We start from the raw sequence: 19,853 nt of genomic DNA on the forward strand, positions 1-19,853 counted from the left end.
GCTTTGTTGTGTGAGTGGTATGCTAATAAGCAAGTGGGGTTCAGCCACACAAGTTTTGTGAAGTAGGCTGATACACGGCAATGGGCCAAAAAGAAGCCATAAGATCACTTTCTAACTGTATTTTGAAATGAATGAGAAGAAAGCAGAATTGCTGGGAGGATGTGGGTGCATTGTACATCCGAGATGGCAGACAGCACCACTCGCAGACTTGCAGAGACCACAGGGAAGGGAATTGCAATAACTAAAACAGGAGAAGATGAAGGAATGGATAAGAAACTCAGCTGAAGTACTACTGAGGTAGCAGTATAACAAGGTGATAATGCAGTGATGTGGGAAAAAGTTCAGGATCAAGGATTACATCAATATTCCACACAATTAAGGAAAATGGGGAATTAATTAATGTAGTTTATTCTGGGTGCCTAGAAAAATTACATTGGTTTGACAATGAAGCTCTTTCTTTCTGGGATGTGTGTGTGAACATGAGGACACTAGATAAATGGGCTCTCCATCAAAACACCAGAAACAAAAAGGATTAAAAGAAGGGAAATGTAGGCTTTACATCTGATTTCAAACACAAGAGTTGATGACTCATGGTTTTCTCTATTTGGCAGCCCTTTATATCATATGATGTAGTGTATCCTTAGGCCCAATAGTTCTCTTCTGCTAAAGAGGGAAGCAAATACCCATAAATAATCCTTGGATTGTGGCCAGTGCAGGAGGAAGAGAAAGAATGGAACCAATGCCACATATTCTTATGTGCCAAGTTATAACCCAAGACATGTATGCATGAAAATATAACACAGTAGCATATGTATATTTAAGCAAATGTAACAATTTTCCTATTCTCCAGTCCAGAACACTAAAAAGGCACTATCAGGTAGCGTAGGCCTAAAATGCAGATTTGCTTAAAATACATGATTAAAATGTTTTCACGAAGTTCAAATTGAAAATGAACCTGTTTTTCTTTGTTCTTAAACATTCCTTTGCTGTGTTTGCCACTCAAACATATTAGCGTTATGTCAGTGTGAAAGTATGAAATTGACTATAATAAAATAATAATAATAATAAAAGGAAAAGATGACTGTTTTAATCATCTAAGCAAGCACACAATATCAGCAGAGAAAAGCAAAACAGAGCCAAATCTTGCTCCCTTTACTAATGCAAGTAATCCTACTGTCTTCAATTTTTAAAACTACTTTAGTTTTAATAATCTCAGGTGAAATTATTGACACAGGTAAGGCAATAAGCATCTAAGATTTTTAAATTGACAGTGTCCCTGTAGGTTTTAAATTTAAATAATCTAGTAAACATTCAACATTTTAGGAGACTACTTCAGTATACACTCATTAGCCCTTCCAGCATAGAAAAACTGAGCATCATACATCTTAAAAATAGAAGTTCTGGACTAGATCCTCACCTGAAAATCAGTTCTATTGAATCAATAGTGCTACATCAATTTACGTCTGATGAGGATCTAGCCCTCTCTGTGTTCTCGATATTGAGTCTTTGTGGCACTTTTTGTAAGAGTAGTGCTTTGCCTCTGTGTCCTTGATCAAAATTTCCCCTTCCCCTACTGCCCTGCTCTGTAAGTTAGCTGCCATACTCCACTGAGGAGATAACTGCTCACAAAGCAGCTGCATTTCAGTGGCGCTGGATATATATCATTTGTAAAGGAATTTGAAATATTATGAGAATGAAAGCTGCTAAAAAGTATTCTTTTTAAAATAGAACTTGCCAAATAAAATAACTTTCTGGGTATGTGGTAAATAAACACTAAGTTAATTAGCAAAAAGAGTATTTTTCTGTGCCATACCAATATAAAGTCTCCCCGGACCCCTTAAAAAGAACAGTGGTAACCCAAGAGAGAATGGAATATCAAATGGGTAGTTCAGAAGCTTGACCTATGTCAATTATTATCCTTGATTTATTTTAGATGACATTTAAAACTCAAATTTATTATATAACACATGAACAGAAAGTAGAAGTAAATGAGACAAACGATGCAGGAGTCTCCAGAATATATCAGAGCATCATCTAATAGTCAGGTATCACCCCAATTATATATACATTTCCTTGTGAACTGAAGTTATCCCTAATAACATTTTATAGTTTTCACTTTAGAATACAAATTCTAAGTGAGTCTATGAAGAAATAAACCAAATTTCTGTTTCTTTTATAATTAGCAAATATCCTTTCCCAAAGAATTTTGGGAGAGTGCAGCTAGTGGTAGTTTTAAAAAACCCACCTTTTCCAGCCAGTCTAGACAAAACTCAGAGTAAAATGTGCGTTAGATTAATAATTTTGTATTTACATGTTTTTTATAAACATCTGTGAAGCATTGTGTGTTCAAGTCTGTGCTGAAGATGCTATACAAAAATATGAAGTGTAAATGGACTAGGATCAATGTCTTTATTATACAACAGAAGCCAACTGACCACCCCCGTGGACCCACAAAAAACAACAAGAAAATAAAACCAATGTTCTCAAACAAAAAGTGAATTTAGGTTAGATTTTAAATTTATTTTTTCCCCTACAGAATAATACAGTGAAGAAGATGAAAGGATCACTTATGTCATCTAGTTCCTCCCTCCATAGGCATCCCTACAGCATGTGCACCAGTGCTTTATGTCTATAATATAATAATTCCTTACATTTATAAAGCAGCCTTCATCTCAAAGAGTCTAAAAACCCATTACATATGATGCAAGCACAAGAATTCCTTCAACTCCAAAAGGCAGCCACCTCTCAATGGCAGGAGGCTGCACCCAGTGCGCAACGGGCAGGGTGGGGAAATGTAGACCATGACTACCCAGGCACAAGGCCCCTCTTACAAGAAATGTCCCGAGGGCAGAACAGATGGAGACACAGGATGGAAGGTCCCATCACTGAAATGCACACACACAGCAAATGATACTGAACTCAGTTTATCTGGAGGATGAAGGGCTGGCTGAGTCCTGGAGTGTAGGGCCTAGAGACGAGAGAATAGGGTGAGAGGCTAGGTGTCAGGACGCCTGGGTTCCATGCACTGCTCTGTCACCCTGAACCAGCCAGCCCAATTCTCCATGAACTTTCTATTTGCTTCCCTTACCCGTGGAGTCATTTCCCTCCCCCCCCGCCCAGCAGGGGGCGCAGTTGGGCTTCCTTTCTCCCCGTCTACCCAACAGGGGGCACTACTCTACTCCCCTCACCTCCTCGCTCAGCAGGAGGGCGGAGCCCGACGCTGAGAGACGCATTATGATTGGCGAGCAGGCCCCGGCGGAGCTGAGCTTGAATGAGAGCGGCGCTGTGATTGGTGGATGGTGCTGGGGAGGGGTGGAAGCCCCGGCAAGGGTTCCCCTCTTCTTGTGGATTAAGGGGGGGGCTTTGCTTCACCTCCCCCCTTGGGACCCGTCCGCTTTGTGCTTTCTTTGGGGGAGGGGGGTGCGTTTGCCCGGTACCCGCGGGCTAGGGACTCCTGACCAATCAGCATGCAGCACTGATAGCTGTTGCCAGGCAGAATATGGTAATGAGGTCCGGGCGGCGCCCCCCCTCCTGCTCTGCAGCTACCATTGTGAGGTGAGGACAGGTGGGAGGGTTTGGGGCGGCGGCGGGGCCAGCGGCGGCGGCCGGGGTGCGGCACCCACATGGGACCCCCTCAGGTAACGCGATGGGACGGTCCGGGAGGGGACTCCGGCCCAGGGGCACTGCAGAAACAAGCTAGGGGTTTGGGCTTGTTGTTTTAGTCGCACCCAAGATGGCGCCGGAGCCGGCGGCTCCTTAGCGCTGGGGCCGGGACAAACCGTTCGCTCCCGCGGGTGGGGGGAGTAGGGCGCTGTCATTCCCCCCCTCTCGCAGGAGAGGTACAGTCCGCGTCTTCCCCACCTCCCCGATCGGGATCCCCCACCCGCCCCGGACAGGGGGGTAAGGGGCTGCCCCCACTCGCGTTTCCCCCCTCCCGGATGGTACAGTCCGGACCCCGGCACCTCATTAACGGGAGGGGGTGCCGGAGCCATCTTACTCCCCTCCAACACGCCAGGCATTTTGCCCCCGTGTGGCCCGTTCATTTTCCCCTGCCCCCGTCGTTGGATCATTCCCCCCTCCTTCGGTTTCGGTCTTCTTCCTCTCCCAGCCCTTGCGGTGCAACCTCTCTGCCTCTCCCCCCCTCCCAGTCCCAGAGTGGTTGGGGCTGAGTGACCGTTGGGTGACAGGCCAGCCGTGGGGGCTGTTGCACCTCGCGCTTTGTCGGGGGGACAGTACTGTGTGCTGTGGGGAGACCCTTGTTCTGACTGGCTACAGGCCTCGCACCCCCCTCTCCCTTTGCCTCTGGGGGGCTCGCGCCCCCTCCTCTGATTGGCTGGTGTTGGGGTCGTTTTGTGTGTATGTTGGGGAGACCGCTAGGCTCTAGGGCGGGGGAGCGGTTCTGCCCCCCACTCTGATTGGCTGGGGTGTGTCTGGTCCCCCTTCTCTGATTGGGGAAACGAGTTGGGGAGACCGTTGGGCTGCTAGTGCCCAATTCTATTGGTGGGGCGGTTTTTCTGCCCAGTGCGCCCCCCCCCCCCCACTCGTGATTGGTCGTCAGGGGCTGGCTTGGCTGGTGCCTTGTCCTGGTGTGCTGGGGACTGAGGCCCACTGGGTCCCCCCCCCCCTCAGCAGGAGGGGAGGTTGCCCAGGGTGCAGATTGAGGGAAGAAGCCGGGGAGTGGGCGTCCTGGGGATGTTTCAGGGGTGCAATGGGTGGCGCCTCCCCAAATCAAAATGAGAATGAGTTGCAATGCGGGAACCTTTGCAGGACCCAAATTTGATTTGGGGTACAAGAAATATTCCGTATTTCTCCTAAGCAATAGCAATTGTAGGAATACTATGGCAGGGCTATCTTACACTGACTACCTATCCCAGGATTTTGGGGACTGTGCTGTTTTTTCCTGGGTGTGATCCTTCCTCCCTAGCTCATGGGACACTAGGTGGCCTTAAATCATGAGAGGGGCTGTTGAAATGTGTATATATTGAGATGCTGACAATTTGGGATCTCAGTCACAGAGCCAGCTTTTGTCTTCCAAATCTTATGAGAAGTTTAAAATGGCATGATATTTTAATCTAGAGATTTAGCAAAAAGAAACACTACTAGAGGAAAGGAGATAAAACTTTGGGATGAGTGTGGTGAGCAAGAGGAGGAAAACAACAAAATGACAAATGTAGGCTGGGGTAAACCCGAACAGTATTGTAGTGTTTCTGTCACCTCCCTTTATGGAAATCTAAGAATGCTCTGTACCTGGATGTTCTGGACATGTCAGCTTGTGGCACATGTACTTTAACAAAGGCCCTTATTTTGCTTTTATCTCTTTCAGTTTCTGAGGCCTCTGCATTTTTTTTGCATTAGGTAGCTTTATTTTACTACTAAACATATTGCTTATATAACACTGTATGGATATGTTGCTGCTTTCCGAACAATTTAACAGCCAAGGGCCCTGACTCAAATTGCTTAGAATGCAAGGCTATATCGGCAGAACTTAAGTCACTGAGGGGTGTGAACCCCCTGAGTGATATAAGTTACACCTACTTAAGCGCCAGTGTGGATAGTGCTATGTCATCAGGAGAGGTTCTCCTGCCAACATAGCTTCTGCTGCTTGCTGAGATGATTTAATTATGCCACTAGGAAAGCTCTTTTCTGTCAAGATAGAACGTCTTCACCAGATGCACTGTTGCAGCATTGTACAGGTAGACGTGCCCTAAGTCTGAGCAGTCTGATGTGTGGGAGATCAGTTTTAGTACCAGAAGGCAAAGCAGTATCTTAGTGAAATGAAAGCAAGAAATCTTTGTGAAAGAAGGAACTTTGAAGGAGACTGCACCATATTTAGTGGGCAGCATGAAGACTAGAAGGCCAAGAATGGGAGAAAGACAAAGGGAGTAGTTAGAGAAGTTGATGTGTAGCAGCTTGGCCAACAAGAGGAGGCGGAGAATGAAATGAGGACACAGATTTAGGTAGGAGTTTGATGAAGTTGTTGTAGTCCCATCAAAAAGACTAAGACTGTTTCTTTGAGAGACAGATCTGGGTGCAAATTACAGTCAGCAGTTTGTAAAAGGAATCACATTTCTCTGAGTAGAAGATTCCTGTTATAATTTGCAACCCATGGTCAGTTGGTATGATTGCTTTTTGAAAAAAATTCAGCATCAGGATGTTATGCTGTCCTGGGATGCGTTCAGAATGCTTGATTCCCTGTTATAAATAGATTTTTAGCAGCTAAATCTAATAAACTGGGAAACGATTTAGGAACATGGTAATGGGATTTTAGTTGATCAGATAATATGATGACTGATGTGATATAAGAACCTAGATAGATCCATTCCACACAATTTGAGTAAAGATTTGTTTGTGTTTGGCCAAATTATTCTCTCTATTATATGGTTAAATAAATTGCAACCATTACTCCTATCCTGGAAATAAATAGACTTTTGTGTCCGAGGTGTAAATGTGATTTTCATCTCTAGTCCACCAGTGAAATATAAATCTTGTGGTCATACATTACCTGATTACAAACATCCAACCAGAAGGCCCTAGACCCTGAATTCATTGAAATAAATGTGTTTTTGATGAATGAAAAGTCAGAAAAAAGACAGCAGTCATGACTCAGTAGTCAGTGAGGTTAAACATATTGCACTTTCTAGCCCTCTTGCTGCCATGAGAGCAAATTATTCCAAAGGCTCTCAGAAAATTTACTGACCTCCCATGTGTGCTGGGATATTTAAGTTAAGTGTGGGATATAACTTGTTGCAGACATGTGTTGCTACTTTTGAACATAATAAACCATTTTGATATTAAAAGCTGGATGACAATTCACAGCATAATTCAGCATAAAACAGGGATTTGGAGCTGTGCTCCGGCTCTGCTTCAGCTCCAGGTGAAAACCTGCAGCTCCACTGCTCCAGAGGTGCTCCATGCACTGCTCCAAAGCCCTAGTATAAAACCCACCTTGCATGATGATCTTGCTGTCTTTGTATCTGATTAGTGGTGAAAGAGAGTATTCAATGCTCAGCACCAATAGCATTCAGCTAATAGCCATTGCTGTTTTTCCTGCAAACCTTTTCTGTAGCCTTGAGTAAATCAAAGCAACCCTTTTATGAACCAGTGTTGTAAAGGGATTCTCACTGAGATACTGCCATGGCTTTATGACTCTCTGAGCTGAGAGGTGGACCATTACACTTGCATAGCTCCAGTTTTCTCCCATCTTTATCCTATCAGAACAGGGGCAAAAAAGAATATTTGGAAACCCCTTGATGTTGGTTTCTCTGTGGGATCTCCCTAGCTGGCCTCAGCGGGGGCACTGCTTTAACTTCAAGGGTCCTGCTGCAGGATCTGTCATCTCCATTTGTCAGAGTCTTCTGCATATTCTCACTGTTGAGGACAGGTGCCCTTTCCCCAACTGCAGGAATATAAAAGGGCAACACCCTTGAAATTCAGATGCTCTTAAGTGTGTGTGTGTGTGTCTACTTCAGGAACCCTCATATCAAAAATCCCCATGGAAGAAGAACCAAAATATATTGAGCCCAGCTAATCCCAGGAGAAAAATGCTACCTCCAACCATGATTTCCAGCTAAGCAACTCTGATCTGAGACTGCCTACACTACAGCTTATGTTGGTATAACTCAGGGGTCAGCAACCTTTCAGACGCAGTGTGCCGAGTCTTCATTTATTCACTCTCACTGAAGGTTTTGTGTGCCAGTAATACATTTTAATGTTTTAGAAGGTCTCTATAAGTCTGTAATATATAATTAAACTATTGTTGTATGTAAAGTAAATAAGGTTTCTAAAATGTTTAAGAAGCTTCTTTTAAAAATTAAATTAAAATGCAGAGCCCCGTGGACAGGTGTCCAGGACGCGGGCAGTGTGAGTGCCACTGAAAATCAGCTTACGTGCCGCCTTTGGCACACGTGCCATAGGTTGCCTACCCATGGTATAACTTGTGTCGCTCAGGGGGGGTAAATAAATCACCCTCCAACTGCCATAAGTTACACCAACATGAGTGCTTCTGTGGACAACACTGTCGGTGGGAGAGCGTCTCCCACTGACATGGATTCTGTCACTCGCCGGGGCTGGAGTCATTAGGTCAACAGGAAAGCTTAGAGGGGCTACATTAGAGAGCTTACAGGGGTGCAGCTGCATCACTTTAAATTCTCTAGTGTAGCCATGCCCTGAGTCTCCTTATAAAGAGATGAAAGAAATCACTCTCTTTTTTTGCTTCCTTGAAAAAAAGGTGGAGAAAGAATTACTGTGATGGCCAAAAGATACTGGTATGGTGGAAGCTGTTAATGGATGCCATCAAGCAGGTCTTTGATCTATAGAGTAGTGGTTCTCAACCTTTTTCTTGCTGAGGGCCCTCTCAATATGCTATAAAAATGCTAGGGCATGGCAGAGGGTGCGGGGAGGGAGGACCCTTGGGCATAGGCATAGTTTTACTTTGGGGGTGAGGCAAGGGCTGGTGGGGTTTGAGCCAACTCCACAAAGCAGGGTCCAGGGAGAGAGTGCCACATCCATTCCCTGACTCGCTCCGGAGGCCACCCAACCTGTCTGGGCTGTAGGAGGATGCAACCAAAAATATAACTCCAAGGGGTCAGTTCAAAAAGTTTTAAAACCGCTCAGGGTGCAGGGAGAGGCTAGCTAGGGGCTGTGTACGGACAAGGGGGTAGCTCAGGGTGCAGGGAGGAGTGTACCTAGGGGCTGTGTGCAGGCAGAGTGTAGCTCAGGGTGCAGGGAAGGAGGTAGCTAGAGGCTGTGTGCAAACGGGGTAGCTTGGTGCAGGGAAGGCGATAGCCAGGGGCTGTATGCAGGCAGGGGGGTAGCTCAGGGGGCAGCTAGGAGTTGTGTATGGGCTGGGGATGGGGCTCCCAGTGCAGCTCCCAGCTTCAGCCATCCACTGCTCCTGGCTTGAGGAGGGGCGGGCTGCTGCCTTCAACCCCGCGCTGCTCCCAACTGATGGTGGGAGGGGCCACCGGCTTCAGCCCCAAGCCGCTCCCAGCTGGGGCAGGAGGGCCGCCAGCCTCAGCGCTGGGGCTCAGGGGAACTAGGTTTCAGCAACGGGGTTCCACAGCCCCCCTGAAAGGGCTCGTGGTTTCCCCATTGAGAACCGCTGCTATAGACAATCACAGACCTGGTTAAAGTCATGGGTGTGCTAAACACCCTTTTTTCTGGCTGGCTGGAAGGAGCAATTAAATGTTTATGAAGTGAGATAACTGAAAACTATAGAAGCTTCTGGCCAAGGCAGTAGTCTGCATCACAACCCCCGAAAAGGATCAGAGAGTCAGCTCCTTGGGCACAGAACTGACTGGAGAAGCAGACTTGGAAATAGTGACCAAGGAAACTGCCTGCTGTTTTTTGTTTCTAATGTATTCAGGGATGGAAGACTTGTGTATATTCTTTGTAAGTAAATAGGATTGAACCAAAGAATGTACCTGAGTACACAGATAATGTTGCCTGTTTGGTCTGAATGGTTAGCCAATACCGGCATTGTTTCTCTCCCTAATGGAAACAATGCCGGTATTGGCTAACCATTCAGAGCAAACAGACAATACTATCTGTGCCCAAAAAAATGGGAAGTGAATGTCCCATGCTCAAACACCATAGCAATTTTTGTAGTGTAAGAACCTAAATAGAAGACAAAAGAAATGGAATCAGATGACAGGAGGAAAGCTCTTTGGAGAGCCTCTCAAGAAAGCAGTTATATAGGCAGCGGACAAGGAGAAGATGTCTTTTCCCTCCGAGCAGACGGAAATATATATATAATTTCATAGGAATAAGCCCTACTTTCGGGGCTTTTCTGCCTCCAAATTCATTGGACCAGAAAACAAGATGACCTCGGAACTGACTCAGAATCAACTTCTTTCAGAGCACTTTGCTGTAACTAGAGCTTAGCATGATTCACCACCTTACTTGCCTAAAGATCTGTGTCCCATGGGGAAGACTCCTCAGCGTTGCAAATCCTGGGGCTTCTGCTTTGAGCAGGTAGTAAGGAATATGCAACAGAATCTCTTAGCACTCTCTCTCCCTTCAAACTCTTCATAATCAATTCTTCCCTCGTCACACTTTGTCCATTTTCCCCAAGAACTCCAGAATCAGGAAGTTAGTTCAGACTGGAGTAATAGAAGTTGTTCCAAGGAAAGAGAGGTAGCAGGAAGTCAGCTCTTCCATCTTGGTTCTGAAATAATTTGGTAGAGTTAGGAATTCTGGATTTATATCTCTTGTCTCCAGAATTTCTGAGTCATCCCCAGTTCAATTTCACTGTTCACCAATCAGTAATCTGCTTAATTTACTGGACTGAGAAGCACAGGGTCAAAGCCGTTCATCCTAAATAGAATTGACCAGATCCACATCAGTGGATACCTGTCATTTCAGCTGGGGAGCCCATTCAAACAATGTTAATGCTGAGGCATTGTTCAACTCTTGCAACATTAGCTTCCCAGAACTAAGGTATGTCGTTAGCTCTCATAAGGTAAAATTATCAGCATGTCCTCATTATAGCTAATACTATGACCATGGCCTACGCTAGTCAGCTAGGGGACACTAAACCTCATTCTTTGTGTGAGAAAGTGATGTCCTTTCTCAGGTATTCAGAGATGAACATAGCCTCTCTGGAAGTCTTTGATACTGAAAGGGAACTCTTTGCCACTGTCTTCTAGCTCAGTCGGAAGTGAGAGGATTCATAATGGACTTTTCAAACCTTTCTTCTCAAGAAGTTAGGAAACCCCAGTAATAACACCATGCAGGGAAAGCCAGTGCTTTGTCTAGACCTGTAGTTTATGCATTTTCTGAGACTGCCAGCAAGAGTGCAAGCTGCAGTTTTGGTGATATGGATGCTTGTCCACTGGAACTTGGACTGAAAATCCGATTAACGCCAATCGCAAAATTCCCATTGACTTCAGTGGGGCTGGATTTCATCTCCCATCCATAACTCACTTCACAGTGATTGATAATATAGGGGCTGATGTAGCCTTCTGATTCAATGAGTGCACTGGGAGGGGTTGGGGGTTGGGGAGGAGGTAAGAGAGGGCCCAGGCCTCTCGGGTTGCTGCCCTCTCGGTGGAGATAGGGGGCTCTGCCCTGTGTGCAGCTTTGGGTCTGCTTCCAGTTCCATCTCTCCCTGAGCTCCAGACCCACTGCTGATGGGAAAGGTATCCCCGAATCTGTGCTCTTGCCCTGGCAGGTTGACTTGGGCCCAGCATAGGGTGACCAGACAGCAAGTGTGGGGGTGGGAGGGTGTAATAGGAGCCTTTATAAGAAAAAGACCCCAAAGTTGGAACTGTTCCTATAAAATTGGGACATCTGGTCACCCTAGCTCAGCATGAAGATGCCGGTGGTGGTGATGGTGGGATCTGGGACAAGCAAGTTGCTCCCTGTGCTATCTATGGCAGGCGCCAAACCTGATTGGTGCTGAAACAGCATACGCCAGGTTGCAATGCCACTCACTCAAATTTGGCCTGGTCATCCCTCCGTCAGACTAGGACAAACTGACCCTTTGTTGGTGGGGTGGCAAGGCTGAATTTGAGTGAATGGCATTGCAACCTGGCACAAGGAGTCACAGTGCCACTCTCTCAAATTTGGCCCAGCAGCTTCTCCATTGTGATGTGGGGACAGCCAAGTCAAACTTGAGATGGTCCTGTGCAAAGGCACTGAATGCAGATTGGTTGATGTGGGCCTGATCTCTGTGAGTGCAATTGCACCCGTTGACCTCGACTAGAGCTGCCCTGGGATGCTAATAAATTAGTCGCTACTGACATAAACTGGATTAAATCTTGTGGTCTAGAAATGAAGAACACCATTCTCTCCTGCCAGCATCTGAAACCTTCCAAGTGTGTGTGTGTGTGTGTGTGTGTGTGTGTGTGTGTGTGTGTGTGTGTGTGTGTGTGTGTGTGTGTGTGTGTGTGTGTGTGTGTGTGTGTGTGTGTATATGTGTGTATATGTGTGTGTGTGTGTTAATTATTCATTGGTTTAAAGACATTTTCTGTTACGGAAAATATTTACCAAATAGAAACGTATCAATTTTCATATAAATGACAGACATTGCTGCTGGAATTCACTCTGAGGTGAGTTCACACTGGTATTATGAGTACAAAAGTAGAGGGTATTTATTATTCTGTATATGTTATAAAGGTGCCACTGTCCCTGTGCAAATGACTTTCTTAGCTGAACAGTTATTTTCTGCAAGTAAAAGGTTAGACCCCTATTATTGAGATAATATATTAAGGAGACAAATTAAGAGTTTTACGTTTGTAAAATTTAGTAACCAGTATACTAAACTGCTCCTGTCCCTGACACTGCTGTCACAGAAATACTAAGTGACAGATTATTTGTTATTCTCTAATTCAAAATCCATCATATCAATAAATGGTTGAGCTGCCTTATTTTCTAGAGAACATTTCTCAGATTAAGGACATGCTGAGATCAGTACCCGAATCAATGTAACTGCAGCTGCTTGAGTATCAGGAGCTCCTTAAAACTGTCTGCTTAGTGCAGTGTCCCTATAGGAGATACTGCCTGTTTTCCTCTTCCTGTAACTTCACCTCAGTCACCATTAAAACAGACTGTGTATTTTCTACACCGAGGACATTGAGGGATCTTTGTTATTGCATCGAAAAAGGAACACCTTTTTGGTTTCATTGTGATCCAGGACTTTCTGTTCCACCGCTAAAGGTTCCCTTCATACTAATTTTTTTAGTCTTTCATATGTGCTATCCTAAAATCCTTCCTTCTCTGCCTTTTACAATGTAAAATAATATCAAATAAACAATTTGAGACAGCAAATCTCAACCTTTTACCACTTGGGACCCCGAAACTAGCCATGGCATCTTGCTGTGACCAACTTAAATCCTACAGTTTTGGTGGACCTGTCCTTGGATTCATGGCAAGAAATTATGGCTGGTGTATGAGTCCTGATGCAGGTGGGGCTATTGCTGGGTAGCATGGAGGGGGACAAGTGCTTTATGATGAGGCTATTCATTGATGGTGTTGGGCGGTGGTATGGCTTGGGATGAGATTGAGGGTGATTGGTGCTGTTAGGGAGGATAGTGTTTGGATGGGGAACTGGCTAAGAAGGATGGGTGGGGTAGTTGTACTGGGGTTAGCAGGGCCCACGAGGAGGTTGATGCTGGGTGCAGAGTTGTGGATGAGATGTGTCTGTCTATGCCCAGTGCTTAGCTGTGGGCCATGCCACTTCCGATTTCCCTACAGTTGAATGCTGTGAGAGCTGCACACAAATTGGTTAGGGGTGGGGGCAGAACGGGGAGAAGGTAGGGGCAGTCACAGAAGGTGAGGGGAGGAGAAAGAGGGAGGAAATTGCTCCTTCCCTTCCTTGTCCTTGCTCCTGCTGAGTCCTATTACCCCTAGTTTCTTTTATCCGTGTAACTGGTGGTATAGGTCAAGCCCCTTCACTTGAGAATTCCTGAATTTAGCTCATTATTTTCTACATTTCCAGTTTTCCATATCACTGTCGAGGTGCACACCTGCATTTTGTCTTGCCCCAACCTTCCCTCCAATTTTGCGGAATCTCAGTGGAATAATATATTATTTTGGATATAATTGTTTCAAAGAATTTGCAGAATTAATAATAGAGTTGCAGTTATGGACAATAGAGTCTATATGACAAGGTGAAGAAGGAAGAGCGAGACATTAGAAGGTATCAAAGATGTAAAGATGGGTTTACACATGAGTCTTGGAAAGAGATGGAGAATTATAGCGTCGCATCACAGACGCATTTGACTTACGTGATTTTAACTATACGTACTCGACAAAACACACAAAAAAAGAAAAATAATTTAAATACTGTACCTCTAGTGCGAGTGATTTCACCGGCCATTCCACTCAATGAGTGTTTGACTATACACAATTTTCGCCTTACGCACTGACTTCAGAACCTAGCCCCCACATAAGATGTGACTCCTCTGTAGAGGCAGAGGCACGCAGAGAGACTTGAGCCAACATTGATAAGATTTTGGAAAGGTCAGAAAGGAGGCAAATGCTGGAAGAGAAGAGGGACAGAGTCTGTGAGGTTGGCAGGAGTCCCCAGAAGATTTTAACAAAAGTAGGACAATTTTAAACTGTATCCTGAAATGAATGAGGAGCTGGTGGAGTTGTTTGAGAAGTTTTCTGATGGGGTTGCACTTTATAGATTTAAGAAGACAGGCAGCTGCATTCTACATGTGCTGGCATCTGGAGGACTGGACTTGGGATGCCAAAGAGGATGGGGTTAAAGAGCTAGGTATTATTATTACTACAGGAGATTAAACCATGGATGAGAGTAAATAATCATTTAAATAGATCTTGCAAGAGAATGCTCACAAGAATCTGAGTGCATGCACCAAAGGCAATATTGTGTTGAATTTAAATAGGTAATTTCCTAATAATAAAGGAAAATATGTGGGTTTCGCCTCACGCCATATCCTGCTGTGTTGTTTATGCTGCATTCTATTGGTATCCTGTTTCTTTCACACTTGAGGATGATGATATGATGTATTTATATCCATTATCATTGCAGGCCTTGTGTCATCACCTGATTTCATACTGAGTGAAGCATGCCTGCTATTTTGAGGAGGAAAATGCTCTCTTTATGGGTGCTGTAAATGGTTTAGCATATTGCGCATTGGCATACTGCTTAACTTGCTGTTTATGCTCTATATGTGTCTCTGGGATACTATAGAAATTTAAGTAATGGAGTAATGTATGCATCCCTTCTGACACAGTAGAATCTCCCATTGGCATATTTGCACTGATGTGCTTGTATTCCTAAAATGTCAAACTTCTGCACGTGGTGTGGAAGAGCCCCCAAAATATTTGGAAAGAGAAATGTATACATGTAGAAAATGATCCATAGACAGGTAGCATGGATAGAGAGAAGAGAGCATTCCCTCATTATGCCAGATGTTTGGGTATCCCAGACAAAGGACAAGGCCCGTGGTCTTTCATATATAATTTAGTGGAGGCACCGTTCAGAATGATGGACTAGCACAGATTTGACAAATTTTCCATGTAAATAAAATTAATTACAGTCTTGTGCACAAGCTATATTTGAAGAAGCTAGGTTGTAATTAAGCTAAATATTAATGAGAGTTGTATTTTATTTTTATGGTTATACAACGAGGTGGCCAAACTTGTTGGCCTTCCGAGCCACATACGACAATCTTCAGAAGTCCGAGAGCCAGGGCACACCTGCCAGGAACCGGGTGTTGGAGCTTCAGCCCTGCTCCTGCTGAAGCCCTCAGTCCTGGCAGGTGCGTCCCATAGGGCTGAAACCCCAAGACCCCCCACTCCTCACTGGGCAGAAGCCCTGAGACCCCCCTCCTCACTCTGCAGAAGCCCCCACCACACCATCCTGCTGCATGGTAGAGGTCCTGAGCTTCCCACCCCGCCCCCAGTCTGGTGGGTGGAGAATGGTGGCAGGTCTGGGGCGCTCTGCATGCCGCACTTTAATGGTAAAAGAAGCGCATGTGGCTCGCAAGCCACAGTTTAGCCACCCATGTTATATAGGCTACAGATGGTAAAGTAAACAGTGCATGTTACCCTTAAGTTGGGCCACTGTGAAGTCGATGTCAGCTCACTCAGTTACCACCCTTTCTCAACAGCTAATCTGAATGCAATATTTCTGTTGGGTGTACTGAGTCAGAGGGGGACTGGACACATGTCAAGAAGTTTCCTTGGTAGATGACTTGATCCAACTGTCACCTCCTTTTAAAAGTTCCATAGCCACATGCTAGCTTGAGTATCTGTTACTTCACTGTGCTCTAAGCCAGTACTGCTGAGAGAACTGAGAAGATCGTAGGGGAGCCCTGACGTGCAGAGACATTAGTACTGATATCTTATAAGTAGGAAAGCTGGAGTGGATCTTGAAGCATTTGGAAGAAAGAATAGCAACCTCCCAGATTAATTCAAGGAGGGTCACCTATGTGTAAGGATCAGCAAGGAAACTTCTTTCAGCCTGTCCCCTTAGCATCTTCCTATGAGCTCAATTATAAAATTTGTTCAGGTTTGGTCTGCACCTCAAACTTAAGTTGACCTAGGTACATTGCTCAGGGCTGTGAAAACTTGCATGCCCATGCCATTGCAACCTATAGTTAGGTTGACCTAACTCCCAGTGTAGATACAGCAAGGCTGACAGAAGGATTCTTCTGTTTACCTAGCTACCACCTCTCAGAAAGATGGAATACCTGCACCAGTGGAAACACCCCTTCTGTCAATGTAGGAAGTGTCTACACCGTGGTGCTATAGTGGCACAGCTACAGTGCCATAGCTGTGCTGCTGTCGCGTAGCCACCCTCAGGTATTTCCATTTCCTGGCATTCTCACCTTCAGTGTCTCAGGATGTAAAGTGACTTCTAACTAAACCATTTTCAAACGTTCTGAAGTTGTGGACTCTTTTTCAAAGGCCTTGTCTCCCCTGGAAGTCTTTTGCTCCAATATAGCAGCACTGATGCAAATGCCCGGTGTAGATGCACTGCAGTGGTGTAAAAAGAGATTTGCAAAGTCACTTGTGCCTTGTTCCAGGGAAAGGTGTTTTGCTATATATTCTGATGTATTGCAGATATATAGACATTCAAATAGAACAATAACTTACCAGATTTCTTTTTTACACTAATTGAATCAAAGGCACTAACAGGTTCTGCAGGTTCTCAAAAGAATGTGGCTTTCAGAACCAACATGGTCTAGTAGTTACAACAAGTGACTAAGAACTAGGATTCCTGCATTCTCTATGTGGCCTTGAAGAAATCACTTAACTTCTCTGCCTCAGTTCAGCCCTGGTGTAAGCAAAATTTCCTCATCTGTAAGCAGTGAAATCCTCACTGTGCTCTGAACAGAATCTCAACACATCAGGCCAGATCTTCAGCCACCATATAACAGCATAGCTCCATTGAACTGGAACTATAATGGAACTATGCCAGTTGATAGAAGCTGGCTGTTCAGATTCAGCCTCCGGGTGTTGAACCTTTGAGTTCCATGCCTGAGTGAATCTTTCACCCTTCCCTTCACAAATGTTATGGAGGGTACAGCATGTGGATATAACCACAGGGATGTTGTTATCGGCCGGGTCCAGCTTCCCATATAGAGAGCGACAGTGGCCTTTTAAACAGCCAAAAGCACACTCCACAGTCATTCTGCATCGGCTCAGCCTGTTGTTGAACCGCTCCTTGCTGCTGTCAAGGCTCTCTGTGTAGGGTTCATGAGCCACAGCATTAAAGGGTAAGCGGGGTCTCCAAGAATCACAGTGGGCATTTCGACTTCCCCTATGGTGATCTTCTCATCTGGGAAAAAAGTCCTGGCTTGCAGCTTCCTGAACAGGCCAGTGTTCCAAAAGATGCATGCATCATGCACCTTTCCAGGCCAGCCTGGGTTAATGTCAATGAAACGCCCATGGTGATCCACAAGCGCTTGGAGAACCATAGAGAAATACCCCTTCCAATTAACGTACTCAGAGGCTAGGTGGGCGGGTGCCAGAATTGGAATATGCCTCCCATCTATCGCCCCTCCACAGTTAGGGAAACCCATTTGTGCAAAGCCAGCCACAATGTTGTGCACGTTACCCAGAGTCATGGTTCTTCTGAGCAGGATGCGATTAATGGCCCTGCAAACTTGCATCAACACGATTCCATCAGTCGACTTTCCCACTCCAAACTGGTTTGCGACGATCGGTAGCTGTCTGGAGTTGCCCGCTTCCAGATTGTAATAGCCATCCAGTTCTCCACCAGCAGGGCAGCTCTCAATCTCATGTCCTTGCGCTGCAGGGTGGGAGCAAGCTCCTCACACTGTCCCATGAAAGTTCTGCAGCCACTGCTCATCATCCCAGACTTGCAGGACAATGTGATCCCACCACTCAGTGCTTGTTTCCCGAGGCCAAAAGTGGCGTTCCACAGTGGTGAGAATGTCCATGAATGCCGTAAGCAATCTCATGTCATATTCATTACTGGAGTAGATATCATTGTTGGAGTCCTCACTGTCAGTTTGGATCTTAAGGAATAACTTGACTGTCAAATATGACATGACGTGACTCGTCAGCATATTCCTCAGCAGTTCGGTCTCCATTCCCGCAGACCAAAAGGAAAGACAGAGCACGCAGTACAAAAAACGTTGAAAGATAGCGCCAGAAGCACAGGGATTGCTGGGAACCGATGCATCACGGGGCGTTGGGACAGGACCCAGAATGCCCCATACTCCCCGCCCCCTTCCCACAAGCCACAGCACCAGAATGGTAAGAGCTGCTCTGTGGGATAGCTGCCCATAATGCACCACTTCCAATGCCGCTGCAAGTGTCGCAAATGTGGCCGTGCCAGTGCACTTGCAGCTGTCAGTGTGGACAGACTGCAGCGCTTTCCCTTCTGTGCTCTACGAAGGCTGGTTTAACTCAAAGCGCTCTACATGTGCTAGTGTATCCATGCCCTGAATATAGATTAAATCAAACCCAATGCCTTCTCCCTAAGCTTGGCTGTTCTTAGTTTTTCCCTGCAATAATTATATTGTAACGTTCAGTTTTGGGGCCAAAGAAGTCATTCCAACCTCCTTTATATTCAACATAGAAGAGCTATACCTACCACCATGAGTCAGCAGGAATGAATCATCACCAGCCTTCAAGATTCCATTACCTGTTTAAAGGGTGAGTCAGTCAAAAACCTCTGCCACACTGTTACACCATCTGTTAATTGGTTATATTCATGCTTTGCACTTAATTCAGTGCTTGGTTTACTTGATCAGAACCTTAGTAACCAAATCTCTCTCTCTCTCTCATGTACATGTAAATAGAATAAATAAGCCAAACAATAAAACCTTCAGCATTTATTTTGATCTATTTTGATTGTTTTAGGCAGGTAGTTATTGGATAATTGATTAAACTACTGGCTATGCAATTACTGCTATTCAATTAATACTGACGGCCAAAAACTTAGAATAAATTAATAGGAAAGGAATGCAAGAAAGATGGTTATGATATTATGATAAATACAGCTAAACGCTGTCTTGTTTAGACTTTGTTATTAATATTTATTATTATTATGCGCTGCACAATCCATTATATACACCCTGGTGATCATATGGCTAACAAAAAATCAGTGAATTATTTCAGTTAAAGTGACAGAAAGGATTTGATAAGAATAAGAAGAAAGTCTTATAATAATACTTACCTACATTACCAAGCACTTTGAGGTGTTTGGATGAAAGATGCTATAGAAGGTCAAAATACTATGTATTATTATCTATTATAGTCAATCCTTTCTTTAGCACCTTATAATATAGCTGCTTGGACAGCAGTGTTGATGATTCTCAGCCCTGACCATTGTTCAGTGCAGCTAATAGTGTTTTTTTCTTACTGGTAAGATCTCTGGCTAACGCGTCACTCATTGATATGGCATTGTATTTTTTCTTGCTTCTTCGGCTCTTTGCCCAGATTTTAGGAGTGAGTACTGTGTGGGCTGTATATATACCATCACTCATGAATGTAACATTTCTGTTTTCTTTTCCCCAGAGTCTAATGGCATGAGTGTATGTGAAGTCACATGACATATCCTACTATTTTCCATCAACCTTTGGGTTGAGCAGCATATGCATGTGATGTGTTTCTTAGCATGAGGGAGTCAGTGGGAGGCTGTTACCAGTGATGATAGCATGACATTCTGTCTAATAACGCACAAAAACCTCTTGCCTCCGTTTGTTGTTTTTCAGTGTGGAGATAGTGTTAATTTTTCCATCACTCTATGGGATGACGTTACAGTAAAACTTTCCTGAATTATTGCTTTGTGCATTCTAGGGAAGACCTGTGTAGGATATATGTGCTCAGGTCCTGCAAGGCTCCTTGGTTGTTCGTGAAATTAACAGAAGGCAGAAAATGCCTGGTTTTTCCCCCTTTTACTAACT

The 19,853-nt window shown here is 44.8% G+C and overlaps 1 protein-coding gene across 6 annotated transcripts in view; it reads left to right on the forward strand.

Annotated features, from left to right (window-relative positions):
- Positions 1–3,329: 3,329 nt before the first annotated feature.
- PRDM10 (PR/SET domain 10) overlaps positions 3,330–19,853 on the forward strand; it is a 76,648-nt gene continuing 60,124 nt past the window's right edge. For 2 of the 6 annotated variants that reach the window (XM_050921555.1, XM_050921554.1), the window contains exon 1: positions 3,330–3,555. The gene's annotated coding sequence lies outside the window, so the exon portion shown is untranslated. The other 4 variants (XM_050921551.1, XM_050921556.1, XM_050921552.1 and 1 more) reach the window with 3 other exon arrangements.

Source organism: Gopherus flavomarginatus, chromosome 13, assembly GCF_025201925.1.
Source record: "Gopherus flavomarginatus isolate rGopFla2 chromosome 13, rGopFla2.mat.asm, whole genome shotgun sequence".
Lineage (NCBI taxonomy): Eukaryota > Metazoa > Chordata > Testudines > Testudinidae > Gopherus > Gopherus flavomarginatus.